This window comes from Aegilops tauschii, chromosome 7 (assembly GCF_002575655.3).
Source record: "Aegilops tauschii subsp. strangulata cultivar AL8/78 chromosome 7, Aet v6.0, whole genome shotgun sequence".
NCBI lineage: Eukaryota > Viridiplantae > Streptophyta > Magnoliopsida > Poales > Poaceae > Aegilops > Aegilops tauschii.
The window spans coordinates 450,405,260-450,422,882 of NC_053041.3; positions in this window are offsets into that span (position 1 = coordinate 450,405,260).

A 17,623-nucleotide genomic window follows, 5' to 3' on the forward strand; every position below is an offset into this window, starting at 1 on the left:
TTAGTTCTTTAGTTAGACGTTCAATCTTCTCCTTATCATCGTCATTTGTTTTATCTTGATTAGCGTGATTAATTGACGTTTCATCATAGTATTCATCACTAGAGTTGTCAACAAGTAAATCATCATCTCCTAACAAGTCATCTTCATCACTATTGAAATCAACATACTCGGGGTGTGATACCTTTGGGCCTTTATCCATGAAGCATCTTCCAATTCCTTCATTTGGTGAGTCAAATATGTCATAGGAGTTGGTTGACACAAGTGCTAGACCGGCAACACCTTCATCTTGAGTATATTCGGAGTCGGAGTGATAGCTTCTCTCGGAATGATGGTCAGAGTCGGAGCCGAATACCCATTCACCAACATGAGCTTGATGTCTTCGCTTTGTGTAGCTCTTTGATGATTTGTCCTTCCTTTCCAAATCCTTGCTTCTCCGGGAGGTTCTTCATTCATAACGATCATCTCTACTCCTTCTCTCTCTTGGTGGTGATTCTTCTCTTCTACTACTTCTTTTAGGTGAATCTTCTCTCCTTTTATAAGGAGTCGTACACTCATTGGAGTAGTGTCCGGGTCTTCCACAATTGTAGCTATTTCGTTCACGACTCGAAGATCTTTTGTCATTCTAGGACCTTGACTTGGAGCTTCTTTCCTTGCTTCTAGTCTTGTAGAACTTGTTGAAGTTTTTCACCATTAGGCTCAATTCCTCATTGAAGGTTTGTTTCTCACTTGATGATATGGGAGCATCACATGAGGCTTTGTAAGCACCACTTGTCTTGTTCTGAAGCTCTTCCTTATCCTTGAGTGACATCTCATGAGCAACAATTCTTCCAATGACTTCCATTGGCTTGAGATCTTTGTAATTGGGCATATTTGGATCAATGTGCACACGGTATCATATTTTCCATCCAAGGCTCCTAGGATCTTCTTGATGATGAATTTATCGGTCATCTCTTCACTTCCTAAGCCGGCAATCTCATTTGTGATGAGAGCAAGCCTAGAGTATATTTCAGCGACACCTTCACCATCCTTCATTTTGAACTTGTAAAGTTGACTTTGAAGCACATCCAATTTGGATTCCTTGACGGAGTCGGTACCTTCGTGCATATCAATCAAAGTATCCCAAATTTCCTTTGCATTCTCAAGGCGGCTGATTTTGTTGAATTCTTTGGGGCACAATCCATTGAAGAGGATATCACAAGCTTGAGCGTTGTATTGCAGCATCTTCAACTCTTCCGCGGTAGCTTCACGGTTTGGTTCTCTCCCATCGAAGAATCACCTTGCAAGCCAATACACACAATAGCCCAAACGGCGGGGTTATGTCCAAGAATATGCATTTTCATCTTATGCTTCCAACTAGAAAAATTAGTACCATCAAAGTAAGGACCTCTACGGTGGTAATTGCCCTCGCTAGACGCCATACTCTCCTAGGTTGTGAAACCAAGGCTATGATGACCAAAAGCTATGGAAATCAAGGCAAATGCAGACCAAAGCTCTGATACAAATTGTAGGATCGAAAGTATGTCTAGAGGGGGGTGATTAGACTACTTGACCAAATAAAAACTTGACCTTTTCCCAATTTTAGTTCTTGGCAGATTTTAACAACTTAGCACAAGTCAAGCAATCTTAACACAATTCAAGCAAACATGCAAAGAGTATATGAGCAGCGGAAAGTAAAGCATGAAACTTGCAAGAATGTAAAGGGATGGGTTTGGAGAGTGCAAACGCAATAGGAGACACGGATGTTTTTGGCGTGGTTCTGATAGGTGGTGCTATCGTACATCCAGGTTGATGGAGACTTCAACCCATGAAGGGTAACGGTTGCATGAGTCCACGGAGGGCTCCACCCACGAAGGGTCCACGAAGAAGCAACCTTGTCTATCCCAACATGGCCATCGCCCACAAAGGACTTGCCTCACTAGGGTAGATCTTCACGAAGTAGGCGATCTCCTCGCCCTTACAAACTCCTTGGTTCAACTCCACAATCTTGTCGGAGGCTCCCAAGTGTGGTCCTATGAAAATAACAGTCGACTGAAACAAAATAGGCCAGTCCATTTTTTCTGCACCGTCCGATGTACAAAGAACGGGCAGATCGCCTTCATCTACCTCCAGCCAGTCAGTGTTGTCGACCTTCCTCGAAACGCCAGTGGCCACCGGCCAAGTCCCCTGCCTCCGCCCTCCCCTCGACCTCGCCGCACCGCCGTGCTTGGCACCGCCCCCGGCCATCCCTTCAAGCCCCGCCGACCTCCAGATTGGGCGCAAGCGGCTCCTGCGCCCCACACCCCTATGATAGACACCGATGTGACGCTTCCCCGGCAAACAGGCGGACTAGGTGCTCCGCGCGCCTAAGCGGGGGCTGCTACTTTTAATTGCAATTCAACTAACCCTGAATTGAAATCTAGGCGGGCTACTAACCTCTAGCCAAGGTGAAGTAGTAAATGGGAGGAAGCCTTGTGCATCTAGTATCACTAAGAAGATGCAGTAAGAAGCACTCAACTAGTTTCTTTCGTGGGATGAATACGGTGTGAGCAGAGACGTAAGATTTGCACGAATAAGGGAAGAGGAGTACCTCTTTCTAGTGAAGTGTTGTGTCCTCCTTCTGTTTTTCCAACGATCTTCTTGTGGTTCGCTGGATACGAGAAGTTGTGGAGGAAGGTGGATCCTTGGATGAACCCATGGCCAAGTTGTTGAGTGTGGTGCAGTGGCCGTCTGTCGGCGGCGGGGAACCAGATCTGAGGCGGCGAATGATGGTGTAGTGTGAACAACTCCGGTGTGGTGGATGGTTGCGACAGTGGAGCGGCAGCGGTAAGGCGCAGAACGGCGTGGTCGAAGTGGTTCGGGTACGGCGCATGTCAGTGTCGGCGTCGTGGAGGCAGCTCTGCCTCAGCTTCAGCTGCTAAGTCCTTGAGGGCGTTGCGGTTGCGGTTGAGTTGGACGACGACGTCGGGGTACCAGCTCCGGCGTGATGGAGGAGGGCGGCGGTGGATTTGGCGCGATGGGGTGGAGGACGGAGGATGCTGGGGTTTCGCGGCTGGTGGAGAGGGCGTTTTGGCGCCCACGGAGTAATGGGGAAATGGAGGGAGGGGGATTTATGTTTCAGTTTGGGACGCGCTTGTTTGAAAGTTGGGAGAAGTTACAAACTTTGCCCCCATCTAAAATTTTGGACATATTGCGGGTTGGGGATAGGACAGTAATCTGAGGTGTCCCAAATGGTGGGCGGGATGGATTCCGGCCAAGCGCATGAGTGTTTAGTCGCCCACGGCGTATCAATGACTCTTGGAGGCAGTTGAGACTGGCGTCTTGGTGAAGTTACAAACCTACCCCAGTTTAGACCATAGGACATCGGGCCAATAGGCTACACAGGCCAGAGTTAGGACAGTAATTTCCTACCACCAAACATTAGTCTCGCGCGATTTCGGGTGACTAGAGGCTTATTTGGTGCTTCATTCAATATTTGGGAGCAGAAGCATTAACGTTGTCGGTTCTCTTGAATTGAACTTTCAGGATTTGTCAAACTTCACAAATCTTGACTCTCAAAAATCCTAAAACTATGATTATTTTGGAATGGAGGGGGTACATTTGAATATACATTGTACACCAGTATATATTAAAAAATATGCAACTTACCTCAGTTCATGCATGGTTCCACATATATCTCCTTGGTTGCAAAAAAAAAATTAGACATGCGTATGAATATATAGCATGTTCAAACGCACAAGAAAGATTGATGCTCCCTTTTAGATCTGATTTACAAATGCCATTATCTCAGATTCAAATAGATGAATGCACTTCCTATGAATTCGTATCTTCGAAACCCCCTTTATGTTGAATTCAACCTGTATTATATTTCGTAGCTAGCAATTTGGAATGTATCCATGTAAGTGACAAATGTATAAAGTGCTTCACACTAACAACATGGAGTGCACTAATTAATGTTTATATATGAATTGCAAAAGCAATGCATTGCCTGTATTTCAAACCGCTCTCACTCTATGGATCGATAATATGAAATAAACACATGCACATGCTAGAATTCAATAGAGTATGGGTGTCTGATAGACCGATTTTTGTTCATATGCAAATTGTAAAATTCATGATCTCATCCAAAAATAATAATACCATTTATATTTTAATTTAATGCGTAGAACCGCCTTTTACACGTAGATGCACTATGCCTTGGCTCGTTCTCACACACACGCTATATATCTCTCTATCTAACGCATAAGTGCACACACTTTATATACATCGGCATTTCTCTTTCACACATGCTCACAATCTCTCCCGGGGTGTCGGGGTGTCTCATGCACACACTCTCTATATATCTCCCTCTCTCTTTATGACTACTATGTACCACTCTTTTCACTAATCTCAGTTGGAAAACACTATTTCTCTCACATGCATATATACACACGCACGGTCTCTACTAGCCCTCTATACGCACATATATGTGCCTACGTGTCTCCCGCATGCACATTATCTTTAGGCCTCTCTCGCACACATTGCACCCCCCTAGACACACCTCTCTCTTAGTAGTTGGAAGATATGATTCCATCAGATCATTTGGTAGAATACCCCTGAGTGTTAGGCTGGATGGTAATACGAGGCAAAGGTTTACCCAAGTCCGGGCTCCTTGCAGTTGAGGAAAAAGCCTACTCCTGGTACTGTATATTAATGATAGGGGTGTGTACAAAGTACACGTGAATACCAGGCATTGTGCGTGTGTGTATACTATCAGCGAACTAGCCCCGGGGCTTCTATAACATACTCGGGGCCTAGGGTTACAAATCATATATAGTCGGCTTATCATCAGTGGGGATAGAGTCCTCCACGGCTCTGGTAGCTTTGTCTTGTACGCCGAGTCCTCCACATAGGTCTTCATATAATGCGTCTCGGTCCAACCTATGTGGCGCGGGATGGAACCGACCCATGAGTCCTCATGTTGACCCACCACTACTAGAAATGATGTGCCCACCCCAACTAGAAATGATGTGCCCACCACACCACACGCAATCGGCCACTAAGAAAATAAGCATATACAATATTACTATGTTATACATGAAAGTTAATTGCATGGTGCATCCAAAAATATTTGTTTTGCATTGTGAATGTTTATATTTTCTCCTAAAATATTAGTCACGGGAAAGAGAAACGAAGGGATATCTCTCCTTGTCTCCACCGGACACCCCCTCTTTCTACACCACTTTCACGTACGCACACAAACTATCTCTTGGCCCTCTAAAAGTATCCATGCCCCTGACATTCACGTGTGACAGTCACTGTATTTCAAGCGAAAGCACTATACGGTCACTGGACTTTAGAATATGCTCATTACAGTCACCGTATACATTCTCGTGGTGATCATACGGTATCTAGCTCACGATATGTCTCCGTATTTTGTTGATGACACTGACGGACATTGTATTTGATGGGTGCTCCGTATTTCGTTGACGACACTTACGGTCATTGTATTTGAAGCGAAAGCACGATATGGTCACTGGACTTCGGAATAAGCTCATCATAGTCACCACATACATTTTGTGGTGCTAACCAACCTGTGGTTGGATGGTTAGGAGGACAGTGGTTTCCCGAGCCAACGAGGGTTAAAGTCCTGGTGCTCGCATTTATCCTAGATTAATTTCAGTATTTTCTGGCGATGTGCATTCAGTGGGAGGAGATTTTCCCATCGACTACAAGGCACCTATAGTGACTCGTAAAATCTCAAGATCATATGCTGGCTCACTCTCTCGAAGGTTCTCATAGGGGTAGGGTCTGCGTGTGTGCGCTTATAGCGGTGAGTGCTTGCGCGTATATATGAGCGTTTGCGCCCGTATCGTGTTAAAAAATACATGTCATGATTATACCGTCACTGGCTCACCCATACAACTTCGTATTTTATTGATGACACGATCAATTGACCAGTCAAACGTTCCACGTGGCGCAACTAGTTTTGCACCATCGGCGCGCGTAACCGTGCGGCCCACCTGTCAGCGCGTATAAGAAAGAAGGAAATGGTAGTTTGAGTCTGTACTGTGATAATAAAATACATTTTAGGGTGATCATACGGTTACTGGCTCACCATACAACTCCGTAATTTGTCGATGACACGATCAGTTGACCAGTCAAATGGTCCACATTCAACAGCGCACATTACCATAGGGCCCACCCGTCAACGCTAATAAGAAAGACAGAAATGGTAATAAATTAGTGGTTGGTGGGGATTCGAAGTCGTGAGACCTCTGGTTGGTAGTCACCGGCGGTGGGGGCGCGGTGATTGGGCGGTGGCATGGGGATATCCGGAGAAAAAGCTCGGTGTGGGGGGGGGGCTAGAGGGATGGCCGGGGCGGCGGCGGACCGGCGGTGGGGAGTGGTTTCGGGGAAGGCGGGGAGGCGAGGCGACGCTGGCGGTGGGGGCCGGCGGTGGCTGGCGGCTCAGGGGGTGGAGGTTGAAGTTAAACTGCAGGCCCTTGATTTCGTATCCAACGGCTGGAAAATCGACTGACCAGAGATGAAAAAGTTAGTCGACTGACGTGTAGCCTCACCCCGCACGTACACATGCACGCATGCAACACTCGTATGAACACAAGCACGCATGCAGGCGTGCAACACTGACATGTACACATAACGAACACATGCACGCATGCAGGCGTGCAACACTGACACGTACACATGCACTCACGAACACACGCACACACGCATGCAACACTAAAATGTACACATGCACGCACACAACACTCGCACGCCTGCATGCACACAACACATGACGCAAGACACACGCTCAACCTATACGTGCATGCACCCTTTGTGAAGGACATGGATTGTTACGGGTATTAATCAATCTTATCTGTGATAAGCAGAACATTGATGTTTGCTGTGGTTTTTATGAATCACAACGTATCGAACAGGCTATCAGCATATATATGAAAATTTTAAAATTTTGTTACATTATATAGTAGGGTTATCTACATGAAATAGATGATGTCACATTCAATGAACAATCATCGGTTTATGAAATGCCCGCTTCTGACTGCCCTGGCCCAGCAAAAGTTCCTCTGCTGTGCGCTGCCTGCGTTGGGTCACTGACATGCAGGCCATGTACCAAAAGAGCCCACACGTCAGTGGAAGAATAGTGCAGTGTCGTACGTCAGAGTCGACGACGCCGCTCACTGCACGCCCGGCTGAACCTTCCTCCTTGCCGCATTCTGACGCCTCCATGAAACCCGTGTGGAAGCCGAGAAACCCACTCTGGACACACGTCCGTTCATGACCGGGCCGGCATTAAACGCAACGCCGGCCGAGCTCCTCCCGTCCGCCGTCTATTTAATCTCCTATTTAAACGAGGCTAGACGTCGGCCAAGAATCACACACCTCCACCGCTCCCGTATCTCCTCCTTCACCATTTATTCCACTCTTACAATGGCTTACGAAGAGTAGTTTATCCGGCATCCAAGCTGGCAGGGTGGCCCGCCGATCCCGCTGAATACGAGCTATGCATCTTGCTCATCCACCTCCCTACCCTCGCCCGACGGAGCCAGTTGCCTCCCCAAGCCGGCGTGCGGTTCAGCAACTAGCCGCTCCAGGCCTGCTCCATGAGGAGCGGCGAGCTGCTCCATGCCGGCACAGGGGGGAGGGGCATCGTCGCTGCCATCCACGCCACCACCTCGTACCACGCCTCCCGTGTCTACAACCGTGTCTCCCATTTTTGTGGCCGAGACTCCCATGCCTGCGGCCGCGCCATGCAAGCAGAAACAGAAGCCAGGTGCACGGAGAGCGACGAGTCGGTGGCCAGCGCCTCCGTGTTCGCCGCCATCATCGAGGAGAAGTAGAACACGTGAGGCCGCTGCCGCTTGGGTCCCATGAAGGCCACCATGGAGGCGACGCCGACGTACACAGCAGGTGTCTTGCCAGATCCTTTTGTTGCGAGGACCTTCGTCGATCCTGCATGGGCTCCACGGAAGCGGAGAAGCCCCCTTCAACCTCCATCTTGGGCATCAGCCAATGATGTCAGTTGGGTAGTGGGGAAGCGAGCCGTCCTTTGCGCTGAAGCATATACCTCCGGGGCTCCCGGCAGTCCGGTGATTGTGCTGCTGGACATGGGAAAGACAAATGGATTGATGGGCGACCATTTAGGCTAGGTATTATTATACATGTGCTGTTCCGGACTAGCACCGCTTAGTTGATTTGAATGTAATGAAATCCGTCATGTTTGTATAAAAACCTGGTATTTTATATGAATTCCATCATTGTTTATATGAAATATCGCCGTGTTTGCATGAATTTCATTCGGTTGGTTGAGTTGCTATCAGAATGTGTGCGGCTATGGTTGGATGGCGTAATTTGCGGGTCGCCGGTCCGTCTGCGGCCGTCTCGGGCAGCATGGTGGGACAAAAAAAGCAAAGCTCGTGCGAGCTTGTCTCCAATGCACGCGCTGGAGGACGCATGAGCGCCCAAGCTATTCCTCGTTCATCGATGGCAAAGGCACTGGTAGACAAAAGGGTCGCCAATATTTTGGCTACCCCGGGCAAAATCCAAACATCCCCTCCCAGCACATTCAAATCCCTCGTTCGTTGAGAAATTTTGCCATGTGTTGTTTTCATGGACTAGCAAGACGCCTGTGCATTGCACGGATCATCAAGATGCATTTTTTTACAAAACATCTGTTGTGATTGACCCATGCAGGAGTAATCCCATGTGTAAAAACTAATGATATCTCGAGAATTTTATCGGAAAAATGGTATCTCGAGAATTTCATCAAAAAAATGAAAGATGAGAGATAAGGTGAGGAGGAGTGGGGCATGGTGGTGACTAGTGGTCGGACTGGGCGGAGGCATGGGGATGGACGGCACCGGCAGGCGGCAGCGGCCACCATGCTAGATTGTTCCAGAGACTTCCTTTTTTAATTGCTCATCTGTCGGGGGGATGAACCCCGGGCAGGCAACGGAACCCGGATGCTTTTCAAAAACAACGAGGCTGGCGTCGCCCCTCAAGCCGGCGCGTGCTTGGCCGGGTCGCTCGACCCGGCCAGGCCCCGCGACCCGGCCAGGCACATCGACTCGGCCTCGACAACCAGTACAAGACGGCCGAACCCGGCACAACCAAGGCTTCCCCAACAAGCCAGCTCCCTCTGTGGCGTGCTCCGCAACCCAGCCGCAGGTCAGCTCTCGTCCCATCCAGGCCTCTGGTCAGCCACTGATGACTAGGGCAACAGTGCCCCGCCCATGCCTCTGGTCAGCCGGAATGTGGCAACAGTGCCCCTCACCTACCCGCTGACCAGGGCTGGCATGGCTACAGTGCCCCCGTCGTCACCGCTGATGACAGCAAGCGGCGACCTGACGGAGCGCCACTGTACACGACTCGACTCGGCCACGCCCTGACGATCGACAAGAGGGCGCACTGTCCCCCTAGGCATGCGGGGCCCGCACCTTGGGGAACCCGGTGAACCAGCCCGGGTCCCAGACACTGCCGACCCGGACCCACCAACTTTTAACATTACCATTGTACCCCTGGGGGGTTGGCCTATAAAGCCCCCCAGGCGCCCTCACGCATACGGGCAAGCAAGTGAAGTAGAGAAGTTAGCCACCGAACAACAGAATCCACCCGAGGAGAAGGAGCAGCCTAAGCCTTGGCCAGCCTTCCATCTCCCTCCATACAGCTCTAGGAGCAACCTTGTACTGTCGCATATCAAACCACACTCGGCAGGACTAGGGGTGTTATCTCTCCGGAGAGCCCCGAACCTGGGTATGTCTTGCGTCCCGCGTTCGCTCATGTGAACCCCGCCTCTGGAGCCCACTAGTGCCCTCGAGCCTCCTCCTCTCTTTTGCCATCCCATGGCATCTGCCGTGCGCCCACTGTCGGTGTCAAAACCGGCGGATCTCGGGTAGGGGGTCCCGAACTGTGCATCTAAGCCTAATGGTAACATGAGGCGGGGGACACGATGTTTACCCAGGTTCGGGCCCTCTCTATGGAGGTAATACCCTACTTCCTGCTTGATTGATCTTGATGATACGAATATTACAAGAGTTGATCTACCACGAGATCGTAGAGGCTAAACCCTAGAAGCTAGCCTATGGTTATGATTGTTGTCGTCCTACGGACTAAACCCTCCAGTTTATATAGACACCAGAGGGGGCTACGGTTACACAGAGTCGGTTACAGAGAAGGGAATCTACATATCCGAATTGCCAAGCTTGCCTTCCACGCAAAGGAGAGTCCCACCCGGACACGGGACGAAGTCTTCAATCTTGTATCTTCATAGTCCAACAGTCCGGCACAAGTATATAGTCCAGCTGTCCGAGGACCCCCTAATCCGGGACTCCCTCAGTAGCCCATGAACCAGGCTTCAATGACGATGAGTCCGGCGCGCAGATTGTCTTTGGCATTGCAAGGCGGGTTCCTTCTCTGAACACTCCAAAGTAAATCTTGAACACACGAATCATGTCCAGCTCCGCAAAACAAATTCCACGTTCCACCGTAGAGAGCATAATAATCCACGAGTCTAATCTGCTGACAACTTTTACCTAGCGTGACATCACGCCGCGGCCCGGCTTTTATTCAAACCGCTTTTCCAACCTGCCATTGCACGTCTTGCAAGGCGGTTTTATTGTCACGTCTTGTCGAAGCAGAGATCGTGTCCCCCTTATCACAGGATTCTCATCAATACGGGCGTGGGTAACCCAACTGTGCCATTAGTATGACTACTTGGTTTAGGCAAGTTCCAAACGGTCGCGCGGAGGACGCTTGACATCCCTCCTCTTTATAAAGAGGTCAATACCTATCCTTTTCTTTCCACGCCTGATCCTTCCCTTCTCCCACCTCGAGTTCCAACACCCAAGGTTTGGTCCAAGCGCTCCGGACCTTCAACCATGTCTGGACCCAACCTTCAAGGCCGGTGGATGGCCTCTTTCGTCACAGAGGAGGACATTAAGAGGCTTAGGAAGGCTAGGTATTTGACCGCCAAAATCCTTCACAGGCTTCCTGCTCAAGGGCAGGTTATTCCCACTCCCAAACCCAACGAGAGCATCGTATTCATCTCCCACTTCCTCCGAGGGCTAGGCTTCGGTCTCCATCCCTTTGTTAGAGGGCTCATGTTCTATTACGGGCTAGACTTTCATGATCTAGCGCCAGATTCCTTCCTTCACATCTCGACGTTCATCGTTGTGTGTGAGGCCTTCCTCCGCATTACCCCACACTTTGGTTTATGGCTCAAGACCTTCAGTGTGAAGCTGGAGATGATCAACGGGCGACACGCAGAGTGCGGAGGTGCTATAACAAGCAAAGGTGTCGATGCTTTATGGCCAAAGGGTTCCTTCCCGGAAGTTTCCGACCTATGGCAACGGGAGTGGTTTTACATCACAGCACCCCAAGGTAGAAAGTGGGCAGCCGCCCCAGCCTTCCGCTCTACCCCTCTGCCACAGCTTGCATCATGGGTCAACAAGGGGCTGGATCGGGGATCGGTTGATGATGTGCGTACATTGCAAAGCCGCATTCGGGATCTCCTCAAGAAGGATATCAGTCTTGTCAAAGTAATTCAAGTAATGCTAGTTCGTCGGGTCTTGCGTGCCAACGTTGACCTCTCCGTATGTGGGAGTTCAACCCGGAAGGACCGCGAACTGTTCAGCACTTCTTCAGCAGGACGCTTGATGGAATGTATCAACTATTCTTCGGATCACGAATAAAGTATTCGGTCACCACAGAGGATGCGGGCCTCGACTGCAACCATCCAGATACCCAGGTAAGTAATTCCGCGACCGAACATGCCGTCATTATATTTGTCACAACATTACTCTGAAAAACCACCCTCGTCCAGGACTGGATAAGAAAGGCGGAGAGGATCAGGTGTTCGGCCCCTCTTCCTGAAGATTTGCTGGATCATGTACTAACCAGGATGCTGGCTCGCGCACCTTATCAGGTGCCATCAAGGGAGGACAAGGAGAGGAATGGGGAAGCCAAAAGCGTACTTCATGCTGGAGGTACGTTACACAGCCTAACCGGGGAAATTAGTACCCCCGTGTTGGAGGATGAACGGGGAGGAGAATCTAGCATCCCCTCTCCCCACGGGAAGAAAAAGACCGCCCCTGAAGACTTGGAAGCAGAGGTCTCCAAACGAGGGAAGAAACCTTCATCAGGGAGCCCTGTCCCGGAGGGCAACATTGCTGCACAACGCCCACAGGGGGCCAGCCGTTAACCGAGCCGTAAGTGAACAAAGGTGCTCAGTAAGCATACCGTTCTTTTCCTGAGAATAACGACTGAGACATATGTTTTGCAGTTCAGCTCATAGCCTCCCTCCACAATGTTTGTCCTCAGGGGATCTTCTTCCGGAGATGATGGAGAGCGAAACGCCTCCTCATACTTCTCCGCCTCATGAGGCGGACAATCCTGAGGTGTCGTCCTGGAGGATCTCTCCCGATCCGCAAAGACCAGAAGGTAACTTTTCAGCCGTCCGAAGTCTGGGGTTTTCGGCTCCTAGAGAGACCAACAGGAAAGCCCCGAACTGTCCGATATACAACCGGACACCTTGACGGGTCTTCTGTAGCAGGCGGCTATCTCAGAGGCACATCGTACCTTAATGGGTACGGTAGTTGAGAAGATATCATCCGCAAAAAGCGGGTTGAATGAGGCTTTTACGAGCCTGCTAAGAGGCTTTGAGGTACGCAAAGTGATATTTTTTGATTGTACCGTAAATGCAAGGTGCACTTTGTATAGAGAGTAGCCCCTGAGACTCTGGTTGCCATCCGGACGAGGCGAGCAGAGGATCATAGTCTCTGGTAATGATGGTGCCAATTTTGTGTGCAGGCTGCTGCAGCTCCGGCGGCTGACCGGACTGCTGAATTTGCTGAACTGAGGCGGCAACTTGACTTGGCGGATGCAGACATCACGCTTGTGAACAAGCGGCTTGACGAGGCACAGGGTATGTATATTTGGGTGGTCAGCAAATATTAATAAGAGCATGATGCTAGGATTTATAATATGCTTTGACTGCAGATGGTGCTGCCGCCATGCAGACCCTTAGGGCAGAGCTTGCCCGGGCCAAGGAGCAAGCCAGGAAAAGCAATGCGGTCGCCGTGAAGGTAGCTGATCAATTAAAAGCCGAACAGGCTGCTCATCGCCGAAGTGAGGATAAAATAGCCAGCATGGCTCTTGAGCTACAAAATGCCGCCAGCCGATATGAGCTTCACAAAAGGGAAAACCAAACAAAAATGGCTGACCTAAAGAAGGCCTTACAAGCAGCAAAGGAAACTCGCTCTGAGATCAGAGCGGCTCGGGAGGAGCTTCGGCAAGCCGGTGATATCGCGGCTGGGAAGCCCTTTTTATTGCGAACGAAATTCGGCAATCCGAAGTATGCCCCTCTTGATCAATTGTGGAGTTCTTCAGACGCATACTTGGATTTGGCAAAGAGTGCTACTGATGTGACGCAGTATTTCAAAGATCAAGAAGATCATGAGGTGGAAAGATTGTTCTGGTCGCAGTTCAGTGCTCCAAGGCGTCCGCTGCTGTTGAATGAGCAAATGGCCGAACGGGCCGAGCTCCATAGGTTATCCGGGCTTGCCATGAAGGCCGTCGTGGATCAACTGTGGCCGAAGGAACCAAGTCCGGATAGTTATTTTGGTCTGGTGCAACGATTTATTCGTGTTGTGCCGCATATCGATGCCGCCAAGAGGTCGGCGTGCATAGAGGGTGCGCAGATGGCCCTTGCCCGTGTTAATACATATTGGGCGAAGATGGAGGCCACCGATATTGCAACCAGGGGTCCGCCCGGGGGCCAGGACTCGCTCGAGCACTATTTTGAAGAAGTCTTAGAAGGTGCCCGTTTAATAGAGGCTCAGTGCTCAAAGAGTACCATGTTCGAATGACATGTATCTTGATTGTAAAAACAATGCTTTTGATAATAAAGGCTATATTTAAAGTTTTGCCCGTAAAGTATTGTAGTGCCTCCTGTGCGGCCCCTTATGTATATATGTATATAACCTGAAAGTTTGCAGTCGTCGGCTTTAGCCCCTCGCATATAATGCGGGGGTGTTCGGCAAAGCGCGTAATCACACTTGATCCAATGTCTTGGTCCGTTAAGGAGGTGGTAGCACGGTGAACGAGGAAATCGGACTATATAGCTTTAACACTTTCACTTAGCCATAGGAGTTTGACGGTGGGGCTACTATATAGCCCCTGGTATGTCCGCGTTCATCCGAATACGGTGCGTGTACATACGTGACCGGGAAACCGGTCCTTCGTTAATGCGGAGGAATCGCGAAGATTCCGCTGAGTCATCGAGTGGTTGACCAGTCTCTCGCTTTATCATGACAGTCAGTTTTCGGCTTTCTCTACTGAGGTGCTCGTCCGGATGAACCAGGGCACAATCGTAGTAGTTCTCCCAGTGCCACCTTAGCCGATAGAGCGGAACGTAAGGTAGCAAAACACGGGAGCCGGGCAAACCCAACTATTGACCAAAGACATGATTCGGAGCGGATGCATATAAGGCCAAACTCGCGACGCCGAACACTCCCGAAGGTATTCGGACTTTGCAACATATACTGGGCTGAGTACCGCCCTCGATAATGAGCCCTGAATTTCCAGGTACGTGCATTAATCTGGCGTGACGAAAGAGCGTCTGTGGTGAGAGCATAGATCCCAAAAACACATTGGTTGCTGCCCTTGTAACGTCTATTTTAGATCGGCGAATCATAAGCTTGCCAATAACGCCGGTATCCCTCTTGGTCCTTTTAAGTACCAGGAGGGTGTGGGCCAACAAGAGACAATAAAAAAGGTTTACACGGGGTCTTAATCTAAAAAGAAACCTTTGAACGAGGCCCTGCTGCACGTCTGCGCCTTTGTCTCCGTTGTGCCGTATCCTGGAAGGGTGTAGCACGATGGTCATCTGTAAAAAAAGAAAAAAACCCAGGTGAAAGAATCTGGTGTGACAGTGCGAAAAGTCGGTTATTCTTAATGAACCGTGAGAATTCAATCTATTGAGTGTTAATAGGGTCAAGCCGAACTATGGACCTTTTACACGTGCGCAGCCCCTAGCACCACATATGGGGGCATAGCCATTAATCAAGCTCAAGTTTATCTGGGCTGCTATAACTAGGTGTTCGCCGAACACGTCTAGCCATGTCTGTGGTCTCGAAGACCGATGAGGCTGTTCAGTGGTTCGGCTGCTAGAGCCGCCACGTAATCTTCCGTACGAAGAGAACGCTCTGTGTTTCCGCTGATTATGATGACGCCACGTGGACCGGGCATTTTAAGTTTGAGGTAAGCATAATGCGGTACTGCATTGAAATGAGCAAAGGCCGTTCTTCCGAGTAGTGCATGATAGCCGCTTCGGAACGGAGCGATGTCGAAGATTAGTTCTTCACTTCGAAAGTTGTCAAGAGAACCGAATACAACCTCTAACGTCAAAGAGCCCGTGCAGCGGGCCTCTACGCCTGGTATTACTCCTTTAAAGGTAGTACTGCTTTGGCTGATTCTTGACGGGTCTATCCCCATCTTGCGGATAGTGTCCTGATATATCAGATTAAGACTACTGCCGCCATCCATGAGGACTCGGGTGAGATGGTATCCGTCAATTATTGGGTCGAGCACCAAGGCGGCCGAACCTCCATGCCGGATACTAGTCGGATGATCCCTGTGATCGAAAGTGATCGGGCAAGCCGACCATGGATTGAATTTGGGGGCGACTGGTTCTACAGCGTATACGTCTCAGAGTGCGCATTTGCGCTTCCTCTTTGGTATGTGGGTGGCGTAAATCATGTTCACTGTTTTGACCTCCGGTGGAAATTTTTTCTGTCCCCCAGTGTTTGGCTGGCGAGGTTCGTCCTCGTCTTCACTTGGCGGCTCCCTCCCCTTGTGTTCGGCGTTTAGCTTGCCGGCCTGCTTGAAGACCCAACATTCTCGGTTGGTGTGCTTCACAGGTTTCTCGGGGGTGCCATGAATCTGACAGGACCTGTCTAGAATTTTATTTAGGCTGGATGGTCCATCTCTGCTGCCTTTAAATGGTTTTTTCCGTTGACCGGGTCGAGAGCCCTTGAATCCGGCGTTTACCGCTGTGTTGTCTGGGCTGTCTTCATTATTTCGACGCTTGTTTTTATTGCGTCGCGGTTTTCCATTGCCATCCCTTATTTCGGACGTGCCTGGATCGTTGGTGCCGCTTCGGGCCAACCAACTGTCCTCGCCTGCGTAAAAGCGGGTCATAAGAGTTGTTAGGTCTGCCATTGTCCTTGGCTTTTCCTGGCCGAGGTGTCTGGCGAGCCATTCGTCCCGTACACTGTGTTTGAAAGCATCTAGGGCTTCGGCATCCGGACAGTCGACGATTTGGTTCTTCTTGGTGAGAAATCTGTTCCAAAGCTTACGGGCTGACTCTCTGGGTTGTTGAATTATGTGACTTAAATCGTCTGCATCCGGAGGTCGGACATATGTCCCTTGAAAATTAGCCCTGAAAGCGTCCTCGAGTCCCTCCCAGCTTCCAATGGAATTTTCGGGGAGGCTTTTCAACCAGTGCCGAGCTGGTCCTTTCAACTTGAGGGGCAGGTATTTGATGGCATGGAGATCGTCTCCGCGAGCCATATGGATGTGAAGAATAAAGTCCTCAATCCAGACTGCAGGGTCTGTCGTTCTGTCGTATGCCTCGATGTTTACGGGTTTAAACCCCTCTAGAAATTCATGGTCCAGCACCTCATCGGTGAAGCACAGGGGGTGTGCGGCGCCCCTGTACTTGGATGTGTTGTGGCGTGGGTCCAACGGCTGTAGTGTTCGGTGTTAATTCCGAGCTGGTAGTCGATCAGTATAGCCGGTTTGGTGGCCGTGATCCTGCGTAGGAGCATGTTTCCTAGATCCATAGATGGACCTGGTCATACCAGCTTTTTTGTCCAGCTGCTCATGTAGATCATGTACTGGCTTGTGTGCGGCGTCATTAGCTGCTCTGTCTCGACCACGGGGTGGTCGGTCCGGCAGATCGGCCGTATTGTTTTTGGATGGAATGGGCGCGATAGCTTCATCGTCGAATTCGGGCAGCAGCTTATGTTTTGGGTAGCTCTTTGTCTGGCGATCACCGCCGTATCTTTCATCAGTGTCGAGCACTTCGTTCCATCTGTGGTTGAGTGTATCCTGCGCGGCTTTAAGCCGTTGCTTCTGCTTCTTCAAGCTCCTCACGGTGGCAATAAGCCTTTTGTGGAGGTGCTCTTGCTCCAAGTGCTTTTCCGGGATGATGTGTGCATCATCATCCGAACTGTTCTCCTCTCCAGAGAAAGGTTTATAAGTTTTGTCTTCGGCATCGCTGTGATTGGACAGCGGCCCCGGACTGTGTTCGTCGTCCCCTTGCTCGGCCTACTCCATCGCTGGGTCCACGGGGTCGTCGTTATCTCTAGCATCGTCCCGGGTGTTATTCCTTCTTATGTCGGTATCGCTGTTTTTGCTATGGCGGGGTTTAGAGCGGCGTCGTTGACGTCGGCGCTTTGTTTGCTTTTCAAGAGGATTGTCCTCCGTTACATCCTTTTGATCCTCGCCATTGCTTTGTTTGGGTGTGTCCACCATATATATGTCATATGATGAGGTGGCTGTCCAGCGCCCTGGGGGCGGTGGTTCCCGTTCTTCTCCAGCATTGCCGTCCATACCGTTGATGTCTTCGGAGTCAAAATCAAGC